The sequence below is a fragment of the Pelobates fuscus genome, chromosome 3 (assembly GCF_036172605.1).
Source record: "Pelobates fuscus isolate aPelFus1 chromosome 3, aPelFus1.pri, whole genome shotgun sequence".
In the NCBI taxonomy this organism is placed as follows: domain Eukaryota; kingdom Metazoa; phylum Chordata; class Amphibia; order Anura; family Pelobatidae; genus Pelobates; species Pelobates fuscus.
This window is the reverse complement of record NC_086319.1, coordinates 27,257,810-27,271,978: the sequence shown is the minus strand read 5'-3', so window position 1 is coordinate 27,271,978 and position 14,169 is coordinate 27,257,810. Positions and strand designations below refer to the sequence as shown.

At 40.9% G+C, this 14,169-nt stretch overlaps 1 protein-coding gene across 7 annotated transcripts in view; it reads left to right on the top strand.

Annotated features, from left to right (window-relative positions):
- Positions 1 to 14,169, top strand: part of PTPRZ1 (protein tyrosine phosphatase receptor type Z1) — a 163,050-nt gene that overhangs the window by 34,175 nt on the left and 114,706 nt on the right. The gene's annotated exons all lie outside the window — the stretch shown is intronic.

Here is a 14,169-nt window from a genome sequence, read left to right as displayed (position 1 = left end):
ATTGTGCATCCTTGTTAAATGGAAGGTTACTTTATTTGCCATATTGGATTCATTTTTGAACTGATTCATCTTTCTATATATCTCTCTATCTGTCTATATATCTTTCTGTATATCTATCTATTCATTTGTCTGTATGTCTATCTGTCTCTCATGCTCTCCAGTATTTCAATCGACAATCACTTCATCCTATAACGTTTGTTATAGATTATTGGAACCCTGTTTGGGTATGGCTGTAATGGTAACATGCAGGTCTGATATAAATAAACTCCACCCTTCCCGATGGCATTTGGATTATTTATTAACATTGAATATCCCATTCATTTTGGCCTGTTTGCTCTCTCTTGGTTAGTGTTACAATAATTAAATGGAAAGATGGCCATGTGTTCTGTCTAAACCTTTAAACTGTTTTATACACTCGATACAAAAATAAGGAAATGAGGGAGAAGTATCCCTGAACAGGGAACAAATCCCATCAAGACCAGTACCCCCAGCAGAGCACTATATAAAACCTTGCAAAAAACAACTGTATTTCAGACAAGGTAAAAAAAAATAATAAAGTTTTAATAATAAAGTATATTTAGAGAAAAACACCAAGTGTCTAAAATACACCAGACTGTTGAACCTATAGATATAGCAAAATACTGAGAAATATATAATTTCAGCCCAAGTTTTTAACTTCAAGAGTGTAATATAAATTGATACTTTATAATCAATTCACTCAGAGTAACAGAGTGATTAGTACAAATTATAACACTATAAGTAGCAAAAAGTATCAACTCATAATAATAGCTGAAAAATGCTCAGATTAGTCCAAATAGATGAAATCATGGACATGAAAGAACCCTTGAATCATATATGTATCTAAATTATATACAAAAATTACCTCCAAGCCTATAAAGCTCACTCAGACTAAAATAGCCCAATATGTTTCACCCAAAGTGAGTAAATCGAAAGGACAGGAAGAGGTAGATTGTTGAAAATAAAAGTAAGAAATAATATAGGGATTTAAAGGGTTCTCACAACAAAGTATATACATCTATTACAAAAAGCAGAGACTCAGCCAGCAAAATAGAGTCCCTGCATAGGTGTAGCGTGTTAGGTTCTAACAGGCTACTTAGAGACAGTCTGTAAACCGTGAAAAAAATACCCACAGCCCTGGGGTATTTTTTTCACAGCCCTGGGGTATTTTTTTCACGGTTTACAGACTGTCTCTAAGTAGCCTGTTAGAACCTAACATGCTACACCTATGCAGGGACTCTATTTTGCTGGCTGAGTCTCTGCTTTTTGTAATAGATGTATATACTTTGTTGTGAGAACCCTTTAAATCCCTATATTATTTCTTACTTTTATTTTCAACAATCTACCTCTTCCTGTCCTTTCGATTTACTCACTTTGGGTGAAACATATTGGGCTATTTTAGTCTGAGTGAGCTTTATAGGCTTGGAGGTAATTTTTGTATATAATTTAGATACATATATGATTCAAGCGTTCTTTCATGTCCATGATTTCATCTATTTGGACTAATCTGAGCATTTTTCAGCTATTATTATGAGTTGATACTATTTGCTACTTATAGTGTTATAATTTGTACTAATCACTCTGTTACTCTGAGTGAATTGATTATAAAGTATCAATTTATATTACACTCTAGAAGTTAAAAACTTGGGCTGAAATTATATATTTCTCAGTATTTTGCTATATCTATAGGTTTAACAGTCTGGTGTATTTTAGACACTTGGTGTTTTTCTCTAAATATACTTTATTATTAAAACTTTATTTTTTTTTAACCTTGTCTGAAATACAGTTGTTTTTTGCAAGGTTTTATATAGTGCTCTGCTGGGGGTACTGGTCTTGATGGGATTTGTTCCCTGTTTAGGGATACTTCTCCCTCATTTCCTTATTTTTGTATCTTTTGTATGATTTAGGGTTAAGCCCTGTTAGTACCCCTTTAACCCTTTCTGTACTCTCTACCGGATTGTTCTCTGGCTGAGAGTACTGCGTTTATAATTATGTTTTATACACTCTACTACATCCCTAAGAGATGTTTTTTAAATCTATATATATAGTGCATTATTTTAATGGTTGAATCATACTGCCTTCATGCAGTATTACACTTAATGCTGCGCTAGTTTTGGGTCTATTTTATATATGTGCGTATAATCTTGGATTGACAAACCACTCATGAACATTCCACCTTTAATTTAGTGACCCGGTCTCGGAGTGAAATGTGTTGTGCTTTGATGATATCTGTCAAGTTTTCTTTTCTTGTTTTCTCAGACTTCTTGATACATTTCCCTTCAAGCTGAGTGAATCCGCGTTTTCCTATCTGTTTTTGTTGTTGTTGTTGTTACTGCTGTTATGTAATTATTTTATTTGGACATGTTGATTATGATCAGCTATTTCACACACAGCATATTTAATCAGTTGAATCAACTCTCAAATTACTTTGTATGATGCTTAGTATAATTATTAATATTCTACGTAAGTGTCCTAATGTAACCTATGTTTATTGAAAAAAAAATAACATTATATACTTTTCTTAGTTTGCCTACTTAACAGAACAAATTTGAAGAACTATTTAAAAAATGATCCAAAGTACTATACATTGATCTATACATAACATTCTAGAGCAGGGGCCTCAAAGTCAATATACTTTGGGGCCAATTGACAAGTAGAATTGTTCCATGGGGGCCACATAGCCATACTGCAAGATGTGTGCTCTTACACACAAATCAGTACTCCCATAAACACAGACACCCACAGCTACACACCAGTATACACAGATGTACACACAAATACATAACTACACACTCACACACAAAATATATGCTCCTCTTCCCTGTATATATAACATGGCCAAGCTCTTTCCTTGCATTGTGTGCACCAGCCAGCGGCATCACTGAAGTTCTTGTACACGACTATTGAATGTCAGAACTTTATTAATGATGCTGGCAAACACTGCTTCTCATCCATCCAACCTCCTCAACCTTAGTGAATTAGGAATGTAGACACAGCTCTGATGCAGATCTTCCCGCCAGAAATCCGCAACATAGAGAGGTATGCCCGGGACTTGGACATACCTCTCTCTGTCCCCGGGCAACATTAGGGTATTTTAAGGAGGCTAGAAGTACCCCCTGGGTCAGTACTTGAGATCTCTGTTCTTGAGATATGCGTTTAGACAAATATTAATCAACTCAATTAGTACATTTTCTTAAACCAAATGGAGGAAGAGTTACTTTTATGCAGTAATGATTCATAATTTATTAGACATAACTCCAAGGAATGTTTAAGCTATAGAAGTTATTTCTAGTCCAGTGCATTATAATATACTTTTGTTAGATTTAAATATTAATGACAGTTAATATTTTAGACCGTACAGCTAAAATGTGTTGCACCTGTCTTGTCAACACCAAAAAACATGTCCCTTCCCCAGGCGTAAACTAGCCTACAACTGCCAAAATGGTACTAGGACATAAAGCTGAGGAGGCAAAATACTGACTAGATCTAGAATATGCATGGGGCATCCAGGCAATGGTAATCTGGAACCAGTAGGAGGAAGTTTGTTGTTCTTGAGAAATTAAATAGATAATTCTCCTTCCCCCAAAGTGCCAGCTGATAAATGATCTATGTATGTAGGGCAAGTTGTCATCAGTCAATATTTTATTATGTATTAAAACGAATGGCAACAGCAGAAACCATAAAGGACAAAAATAAAGAGGTATGTGTGGAGTGCTTGGCACTAGATCATGCAGCATTGATGACCCATCATGAATGACCAGTATTCTAATTTGAAGTTTAGCTTTAGGAGACAAAACTACACATGGGGCATTGAGTGTTTGCCTGGAGGTGACTTTCATACATTCCTTGTTAACTGTGTATGCTAGGCGAGTAGTTTTCGATAGAGAGGATTTGTAGTTCATGGAGGTGTTTTGACATTTTCACAACTGTCTGTGAAAATTCTGCACAGAAAAGGTTCGACCCACTTACATAGAGTTGGATGTATATTGAGACAAGCAAATAGGGAAAAACAAATGTATTGTTGGTAGAATTCTTCCTACATACCGAATACATTGACATGCCTATTTACTTCCTTAAATGAGAATCATTGTGAATTCAAAGTGAATTTCACATTTTAAAGCCAAAAAAAGGAAACATTTACCCTGTTAATATACCTAATTAATAGAAGATTTGAATTTGAATATGAATTATTTGGAAGAAAATGTAATCACTATGAATGAAAGTCATTTAACATACGACCAATAAAATATGGATTCATACTTGGGACTAAAATCCTCTAATTACATTCTTTCCATCACTAATTGTAGAATAAACCATTTCTGTATACGAATCGTGCTGTAAGGTTTATTAAAGCTGACATTTAAGATTAGATTAGCCAGATTAAAAAGTGTTTGCTTAATAGACGTTAAACCACATTCCATTAACGAGGAGAACTTGTTTTATTAAAGCTGACCAAATAAAACGATTAGCCCCCAAAAAATTTAACACATTACAGTTAACAGCACATTTGGTTTTAACTTTTCTTCTTGAACATTGTTCACTGTCCACTTGTATGACCGCATTCCAAGAAGGAATGACATTGTTTCAAAAGCAATGTATGAGCATTCTGTTTTTACAATGTAATTTTCAGAACATAGCTAACCCTTTAAGGGGTTAAAAGAACACTCAATTGCCCAAAATTGTCCTGCCACTTTATAGAACGTCGTCGCCCCCCAAAAAACATGCATGTATTAATTTATACGTTTTTCATTGTAGTATATCTAAAAACAGTTAGCAAAAACTGCAGATTTCTTTGTGATCACAGCTTTCCAAAGCTTCTCAAAGAGCTCCATGGAGCTAATGACCTCAGTCACTTTCTGATTGACAGCTAGGGATGTTTCTTGACCAAATTCTAAAAGGGTCGATTTATATTGAAATAGCACTTTTATAAACTTTCAAAAATGTAACCGACTCCAGACACATAAAGCATGTGTGTGGAGTGATTCTTTAAAAACAAAAAACATATTTTATCGAGACATAGAAGTTAATCAAACAAACAAACAAAACAAAACTGATCTCTATTGGTTGAGTGAGTATTCACCCCCATTGCTATAAAATCCCTAGTTCAACTCTGGGTAGCAAATTGCCTTCAGAAACCAGTTTAATGGAGTCCACCTTTGTGAAATGTAAACGCAGCATGCAATAAATATGCCTGCTCCTGAAAGCTATCAGAGTTTGTTAGAGATAATCTTAACAGCATTAGGAACACCAAGTAAACACCATGTAGCTATCACATCAAGTCTGTGATAAAGTTTTGGAGCAGCCCCAATCTGGGTTGGATTCTAAATAAAAAAAATCCCACTTTAACATCTCCAAGAACATAAAAAAATGCAATATTTACAAAAGAAAAATACATGGCGCAAATCTCACTCTTCCTAGAGAAGGCTGTTCACTAAACAGCAATGATCGAATAAGGAGGGAACGAGTCAAACAAGCAAGCAAGATGACACTGGTAATGCTGGAGAGATCCACCGCAAAGGTGGGCAAAACATGAAATGGATGAAAACCAAGCATGGAATACCTGAGACCCTGTCTTGTTGACTACAAGGTTAACATGAGAAAATAAAAAGTACAATACACAGTTTAGTTAATCAGGCCCATTGGTGAAACCTAACAATGCCCTTGATATTGGGACAGGGGTCGCAAAATGTTTGTATCTTGGCATGCTCTTGTAATAAATGTAGGTTTCACCAGTGGACCTGATTAACTAAGCTGCGCATTGCACTTTTGCTGCTCTAGATATAAGTTGTTTTGAGATTTTTCTGTTACCTTTTATCGTGCACACTCCTATAGATTCCCATGTGCCTACAAGGTTACATGCAAATGCAGAGGCAACTCCCCCACCCCTATAAATTGTAGATTTTCTTTTGGCTTAATTCTTCACCCCCTCAACCCCGATACTGTTAGTTACATTACACACACATACTCACATTCATATATACATTCACATTCATACTTACATATACATATATATATATATATATCAGCCAATCAGCAGTGCCCTTGCCCAGCAGCACTCTGTATCCTGGCACCATAACAACTTAATTTAGATGAAGTTGTTATGATGCCTAAATATATATTCAGCTCCCTCGTGGTCCGGTCTGAAGCCACAAACAACACAGCAGCAGAACAGACACCTGCACACAGCACCCCTTCCAGCAATGCACACTGGTCCGCAGTTGCTAATTTGGCCCCCTTCCGCCTATCACCGGGGGTCAACCTCTTAGTTTGCTTTTCTTTCCTTCAATTGTTTATTAACCACATATACTACAGATACACATTTTCCACATTTTTAATGTTATCCATTATCGGTATCGCAAAATCTTTCTTCATAGACCATTTCAAAAACTAATTTCCAAATGTGGGGATCTGATTAGGAAGACAAATCTGTTTGGGGGCTGGGATAAAATGAAATTGTTTGCAAATATCAGATCTGACAGAGAGAAGATGAAGGAGAAATTAGCGTCCCATATATTTGTTGTCATCTTTTTAAAAAAAATTCTTCTGAAAGCATGTTAATATTTGGTGAAGCTTGGGTGTTTGGGAGAACAAAACCGCATACATAGTGCAGAGTTAAAGAATTGCACCTTTTGTAGACGGAGGCTAATAGTTTAAATTGTAAAATATAGTCAGCAGGTGCACAGGATGATTCAATGAGAAATGTTAGACTGATGGACAAAGAACATTAGCCTGCCTGCAGCAATCTGTATTCATAAGAGGAAGAGGCTGTTGCGGTCACCGGCCCGCCGAGCCTCACGGCCGTGCCCGACCGGCACGGCCACGCCGACAACACGAGCTTACCTGCTCGTCGGCGAGCCGGGAACCGCTCCTTCCGTTCTTCTGGGCATCACGCCCGAATCAAACATGGCGCCGACCACGTGGTCGCGCCTAAGAGTAGCTCCGCCCCCGAAAATTATACCAACGTGTGCGTGATGTCACGATGTCAACGCACACGCACGTTTTGGGGTCAGAGGTCGTCCTCTGACCAATCATAGCCTAGAGAGGGGTATTTAAACCCCTAGCTTTTCCCATTACTTTGCCATGTCGTGGTTTCAGTTTCCTGATTTCCTGAGAGTGCTATTTCTGTGATTCTGATTTCCTGGTATCCTGATCCTTGGCGTTTCCCTGGTTATTCTGATCTCTGGTTTCCCTGACTTGGCTTGTTTTATCGGTATTGAGTATTTTCTGGCTTCCTTGACCTCGGCTTTCCCTTTGACCATTCTCTGTCTCTAGCGTATTAGTCCGGCCATTCTAAGGTCCGGTTTACGCTCTATCCTGTTATTTTCCTTTTCTTACCTATGTATATGTTTACATAGTTTCTGCGTGCTGGACCACATTACTAGTCGTGACATTACGACATGGCCATGGATCCTGCAGAACTATGCAAGCATATGATCGCCTGTGAGAGTAGGGTGGAGGATATGGACCACAGGTTAGACCAATTTGCCCAGGCATTTCAGACCTTGCTCCAGAGGACTGCCTATTTAGAGGTCCCTCCGGTACCACCTGTGGTTCCGCCACCTGTAGTGATTCCCGTACCACATAAACCACCGTCCATAACCTTGTCACCGCCCCCTCGCTATGGAGGTGATTCTAAGGAATTCAGAGGTTTTTTAAACCAAATTGAATACCACTTTAAGGCCTCCCCAGGTTCATTCCCAACAGATAGATCAAAAATAGGCTATCTGATGAACCAATTAACTGGAAAAGCCTTGACCTGGGCTAACCCCTTATGGGAAAGTGGTGACGCAGTAGCCCGTGATTACAGTACTTTTCTTACGGCCTTTAAGGCTACGTTTGAACCTAAAGGCAGGGAGAAGAACGCTGCCAAAGCCCTTATGAGAATCAAGCAAGGCAGTCGTTCTGTAGCCGATTATGCAATAGAGTTCAGGACATTAGCGTCTGAGGTTGATTGGACCAATAGTGGTCTGGTGGCTGCTTTCTCTGAAGGTCTAGCTGAGAGTATACAAGATGAGACTGCAGCTAGAGACCTTCCGGTTAATCTTAATGAGTTTATTGCCTACATGATGGACATTGATAACCGGCTCAGAGAGAGAGAGAAAAACAAACAACGTAACAGACGTTCTAATTTGTCCATAGCTCCTCGTTTCTCTAACCCAGTGGTGAGTAGCCAAACGCCTCTTCCAGAACCTGAACCCATGCAATTGGGTAGCGCTAAACTCACTGAGGCAGAGAGACAACACAGACGTAACGAGGGGTTATGTATGTATTGTGGCAAGAAGGGACATCTAAGATCGTCATGCCCGGTTCGGCCGGAAAACTTGCACACCTAAGGCAGGTACGGGGACCGACCTTAGGTGTGATGTATATGTCCCCTAAATTGACTAAGAACCGTTTCCTTGTCAAAGTAACCTTATATTTCAAGAACACTACTGTTCAGTGTGAGGCTATGATTGACTCTGGGGCAGCGGAGAATTTCCTAGACAAAGAATTCTCTGCAAAACATCTCCTGCCCTTAAGACATAAAGAGAAACCGATAGCAATCGAGGCCATTGATGGAAGGCCTCTTACCCAGCCTTTCATCACACACGAAACTCTGCCAATCACTGTTTCAGTGGGTATTCTCCACTCTGAAGAAATGACCTTTCAAATCATATCTTCACCTACAGTTACGATAATACTCGGTTTCCCTTGGCTTCTGAAACACAATCCACGTTTGGATTGGATTGAAGGAGAGATTGTGAGTTGGGGTGAGAGATGCAAAGGTGTTTGCTTTAAGCAAATCCCACAACCTATTGGTACCATTAATGTTCCTGTTGCACCTCCCTTGACCACACAAATTCCACCGCAGTATATGGATTTGAAAGAGGTATTTAACAAGGTCCAGTCAGAAGGGTTACCTCCTCATAGACCTTATGACTGTACCATAAACTTATTACCAGGGACTATGCCTCCCAAGGGAGGAGTCTATGCCTTGTCCCCCCAGGAAAATCTTTGTTTGGAGGAATATATTAAAGATGCTCTCAGAAAGGGTCATATCCGTAGGTCCTCCTCACCAGCCGGGGCTGGATTCTTCTTTGTCTCTAAAAAAGAAGGAGACCTACGCCCTTGTATTGATTATAGGGGTTTGAATAGGATTACCATAAAAAATGCCTACCCTATTCCCCTTATATCAGAGCTGTTTGACAGATTGAGGGGAGCTCGAGTCTTTACCAAGCTCGATCTCCGAAGCGCATACAATCTAGTCAGGATTAAGGACGGTCACGAATGGATGACCGCATTTAACACCAGAATGGGACATTACGAATACCTGGTTATGCCGTTTGGATTATGTAAAGCTCCAGCGGTATTCCAGGATTTTATTAACGATGTCCTAAGAGAGTACCTTCACATGTTCGTTCTAGTGTACTTGGACGACATTCTCATCTATTCCCCAGACCTAGAGACACATCACGAACATGTGAGAATTGTACTGAAAACCCTGTTACAGAACGGCCTTTACTGTAAACTGGAGAAATGCCAGTTTGACCAAACGGAGATACAATTCCTTGGATACGTTATATCTCCGTCTGGTTTCCAGATGGATCCCTGTAAACTGGAGGCAGTCTTACAGTGGCCATTACCCAAGGGCCTTAAAGCCACTCAACGCTTTATAGGTTTTGCGAATTACTACCGCAAATTCATAAAGGGTTTTTCCTCCGTGATTTCCCCTATAACCAATTTAACCAAAAAAGGAGCTAATTGTACATCTTGGCCCAAAGAAGCAAGAGAGGCATTTGAAATGTTAAAATATTTATTTTCCTCAGCACCTGTCCTGACCCATCCTGATCCAACCAAACCATTTATCCTAGAGGTGGATGCATCAGAGACAGGAGTTGGAGCCATTCTGTCTCAAAGAGAAAGTCCTGATACACCTTTACATCCTTGTGGATTTTACTCTCGCAAACTCACACCTGCAGAGAAGAATTATGACATAGGGAATAGGGAACTTTTGGCCATTGTACTTGCCCTTAAGGAATGGAGGCATCTCTTGGAAGGTTCCAAAGAGCCACTTTTGATCTTTACTGATCATAAGAATTTGGCTTATATTGGGGACGCTAAGAGACTGTCCTCTCGTCAGGCTAGATGGTCATTGTTCCTCTCCCGATTCAATTTCATAATTACGTACAGGCCTGGTACTAAAAACACCAAGGCAGATGCACTTTCTAGGCAGTTTGAGACAGATGAAGCTCCGGAACAGGTGATATATCCTATTATACCTCCTGAATGCCTCATTGCCACTACAGTTACCGAAGTGTCTTCTCCACTCTTCTGTGCCATAATAGCAGATCAAACTCAGGCACCTGTGGGAAAACCTCCGGACAAACTGTATGTGTCACCTCAGTTTCGAAAGAAGGTACTAGATTTGTTCCATGACAACCTCACAGCAGGCCATCCTGGAGTCCATAAAACCCTCTCTGCCATCTCCCGGAGGTTTTGGTGGCCTGCTCTTAGAAACGATATCAAAGAATATGTTGGGGCATGTCAAATATGTGCCGTTTCTAAAGTTCCTCCTAGATCGCCTCCTGGACTCTTACAACCACTGCCCATACCCAGTGCTCCTTGGACCCACTTAGCCATGGATTTCATTGTGGATCTACCCAGTTCAAACGGGTTTAATACAGTCCTTATGGTTATCAATAGGTTCACAAAGATGGCACATTTTGTCCCCCTTAAAAAATTACCATCTGCTCAAGATCTAGTTCAAATATTCTTGAGAGAGATCTTTCGGTTGCACGGTGTACCTAAAAGCATAGTATCTGACAGAGGTACCCAGTTTGTTTCTAGGTTTTGGCGTTCCTTTTGTAAGCAATTAGGCATTGAACTCTCCTTTTCGTCGGCGTATCACCCTCAAACTAATGGAGCAGCAGAGAGGGCGAATCAGTCTCTAGAAGACTATTTACGTTGCTTTATAAATGCCAATCAGTCTAACTGGTGTGAGCTCTTACCCATGGCTGAGTTCGCCAGGAACAACGCCACTCATGAATCTTCTAATCATAGTCCATTCTTTGTAAATCAGGGTTATCACCCCGCTGTTTTTCCTTCTGAATTCTCAGACACGGAAATTCCTGCCTTGAACACCCGTTTGGAATCAATTCATGATACCTGGGATTCCGTCCATTCAGCTCTGCAGAAAGCTTCATTACGAGCAAAGGCCCAAGCTGACAAAAAACGGGGCGCTAATCCTGTATATCTTCCAGGTGACAGGGTGTGGCTCTCCACAAAACATATCAAACTTAAGGTCCCGTCCATGAAATTCGCCCCCCGGTACATAGGTCCCTTTCGGGTTACCCAACGTGTCAATCCAGTGACCTATTCTTTGGCACTTCCGGCTCATATGAGAATTGCAAATACTTTCCATGTGTCTCTGCTAGAGCCCCTTACTTGCAATCGCTACACCAGATTATCCACTCCTCCTCCGCCCTTGGTAGTGGGTGATCAAGAAGAATACGAAGTCCGTTCTATCATGAACTCCAAAGTATCCAGAGGTGTCTTGTCCTATCTCGTTGACTGGAAGGGTTATGGTCCCGAGGAACGTTGTTGGGTTCCTGCTGACCGGGTCCATGCGCCCCGTCTTATCCGGTCATTTCACAACCGCTTTCCTCTTAAGCCGGGTCCTTCCCGCCCGGTGCGCGGTCTTCGAGTGGGGGGTACTGTTGCGGTCACCGGCCCGCCGAGCCTCACGGCCGTGCCCGACCGGCACGGCCACGCCGACAACACGAGCTTACCTGCTAGTCGGCGAGCCGGGAACCGCTCCTTCCGTTCTTCCGGGCATCACGCCCGAATCAAACATGGCGCCGACCACGTGGTCGCGCCTAAGAGTAGCTCCGCCCCCGAAAATTATACCAACGTGCGTGACATCACGACGTCAACGCACACGCACGTTTTGGGGTCAGAGGTCGCCCTCTGACCAATCATAGCCTAGAGAGGGGTATTTAAACCCCTAGCTTTTCCCATTACTTTGCCATGTCGTGGTTTCAGTTTCCTGATTTCCTGAGAGTGCTATTTCTGTGATTCTGATTTCCTGGTATCCTGATCCTTGGCGTTTCCCTGGTTATTCTGATCTCTGGTTTCCCTGACTTGGCTTGTTTTATCGGTATTGAGTATTTTCTGGCTTCCTTGACCTCGGCTTTCCCTTTGACCATTCTCTGTCTCTAGCGTATTAGTCCGGCCATTCTAAGGTCCGGTTTACGCTCTATCCTGTTATTTTCCTTTTCTTACCTATGTATATGTTTACATAGTTTCTGCGTGCTGGACCACATTACTAGTCGTGACAGAGGCAGGTCATTTATGGGGGGCTTGCAGTTATGATTGGAATGGATTAATGCATTATTTGGTTTTGCATGTATAATATAGACTGGGCAGGAGCAACAAAGAGAAGGCAGAATGCAGAACCATTAAATAGATACAGTTTTGTTTTTGATAAAATTATTTAAACCGTGTCCATCACCACTGATGAACGGTTGCAGGTCAGTTTGTGAGTACGATTCATATAAGTGAGCTATTAATTCTAGGAGGGAGCTGCTTGGATGCAGCCTGTAACCAGGTTGTATGGAAATCTATAAGGAAGCCAATACACTGAGTATGTGTTACGTGCTCAACATTGTAACAATACAGAGGGGGTAAACAGGCCAGGGCAGACAACTTTTGACAAATACAAACAAATGGCCCTCCTGCCTACGAAAGTGTGGAAGCTCCTATTTAAGTTCAGTATGTGATCTAAGTGTATATGAGAGATTAGGCTACTAGAGAGAGGAAAGACATCCTATAACCCTGCAATATTCATCATCCATATGACCTGCACATCATGATGGGGCATTCACAGGATCACATATTCTGTTCCTTGTGACCCTTTTGCCACCAATGACAACTCACGAAAAGTGAGGTGCAGCCTAAGAGCCTAAATTGGCATCACTGGACCACCTATTGTTCTGCAATGACTCTCTCACACCACACACACACACACAATGCATCCCTTACACACAAATACACTGCATTCTGCATCCACTATACGCACACACTTACTCCCTTACACAAACACACTGCATACCCTATACACACACATTACATGCCCTACACAAACTGTTTCCCTATGCACTACATTCCATAAGCACACCAAATTAAATCCTCTACAATAACACACAACACATCCCTTACACAGATGCACTCCACTCACTGTGAGTGGACTCCGGAGTGGGCCACGTGGGTGGACTCATGGGTGGGCCTTGTGGGCAGACTCTGGGACCTTACCTGGGTGCCCAGGACTTGAGCTGTGTAAGGGGCCCCAAAATGTGTGATGGCAGATCCTGACTGTGAGCCAAGAGCGAATCCACTCTAGCAAAGGACATGCAATATTCCTATAACTGTCTCACTCTCATAGTTCTCTGTCAATAGACATTCCAACACACCTCCTGCTTTCATAAAACACAGAAGAATGGTGTTAGGCTGCAGTCAGCAACCTCTGTGTGCCAGTGGTCTGGGGGCTATTGTCTCTGTGTTCATTGCCAGAAATTCTATGGGATTAATGAGAGAGGACTACTAGACTGTACTATTATTAGGACAGTAGGAATGGCTGCATGTTTACAGCAGTAATGTACCACGTGTCAGAGAAATGGTGAATAGATTTTGTAAGGTTGGAATGTGCACAAACCAAAACATCTTTTACTTCCTGGTAAGATTTTCTTTCCGTTAATGTAATAAGTATACATTTATGTGTAGATCTACGAGGATTAATAACTGGTCTGTAGTTTGCAGAGTTTAATTGACATTTAATTACTCTTACAGTTTATTTATCAGGTATAGTAACTGAATATCATATCGGGATTCTAAAACATTCTGAACATTCTGATTTCAACCTGTGTGGATTTTGCTTTACAAAATCCTTCATCCGACAAAGTGAAATAATTAATGACTCACTCTCTGCGGCTCTCTGTGCGAGGAGTGGGTTGAGGTAATGAAAACAGAAAAGATACCGTATCTATTTAGACTTAATATATATATTGTTACTAATATTATATGTGCAAACTAGCGGCCCTATCACTAAAGATTTGTCTGGCCTCCATGTCTTTCAGATCCTTTTTGTATCTGGCTTCCACCGTGTGCCTTTTACTT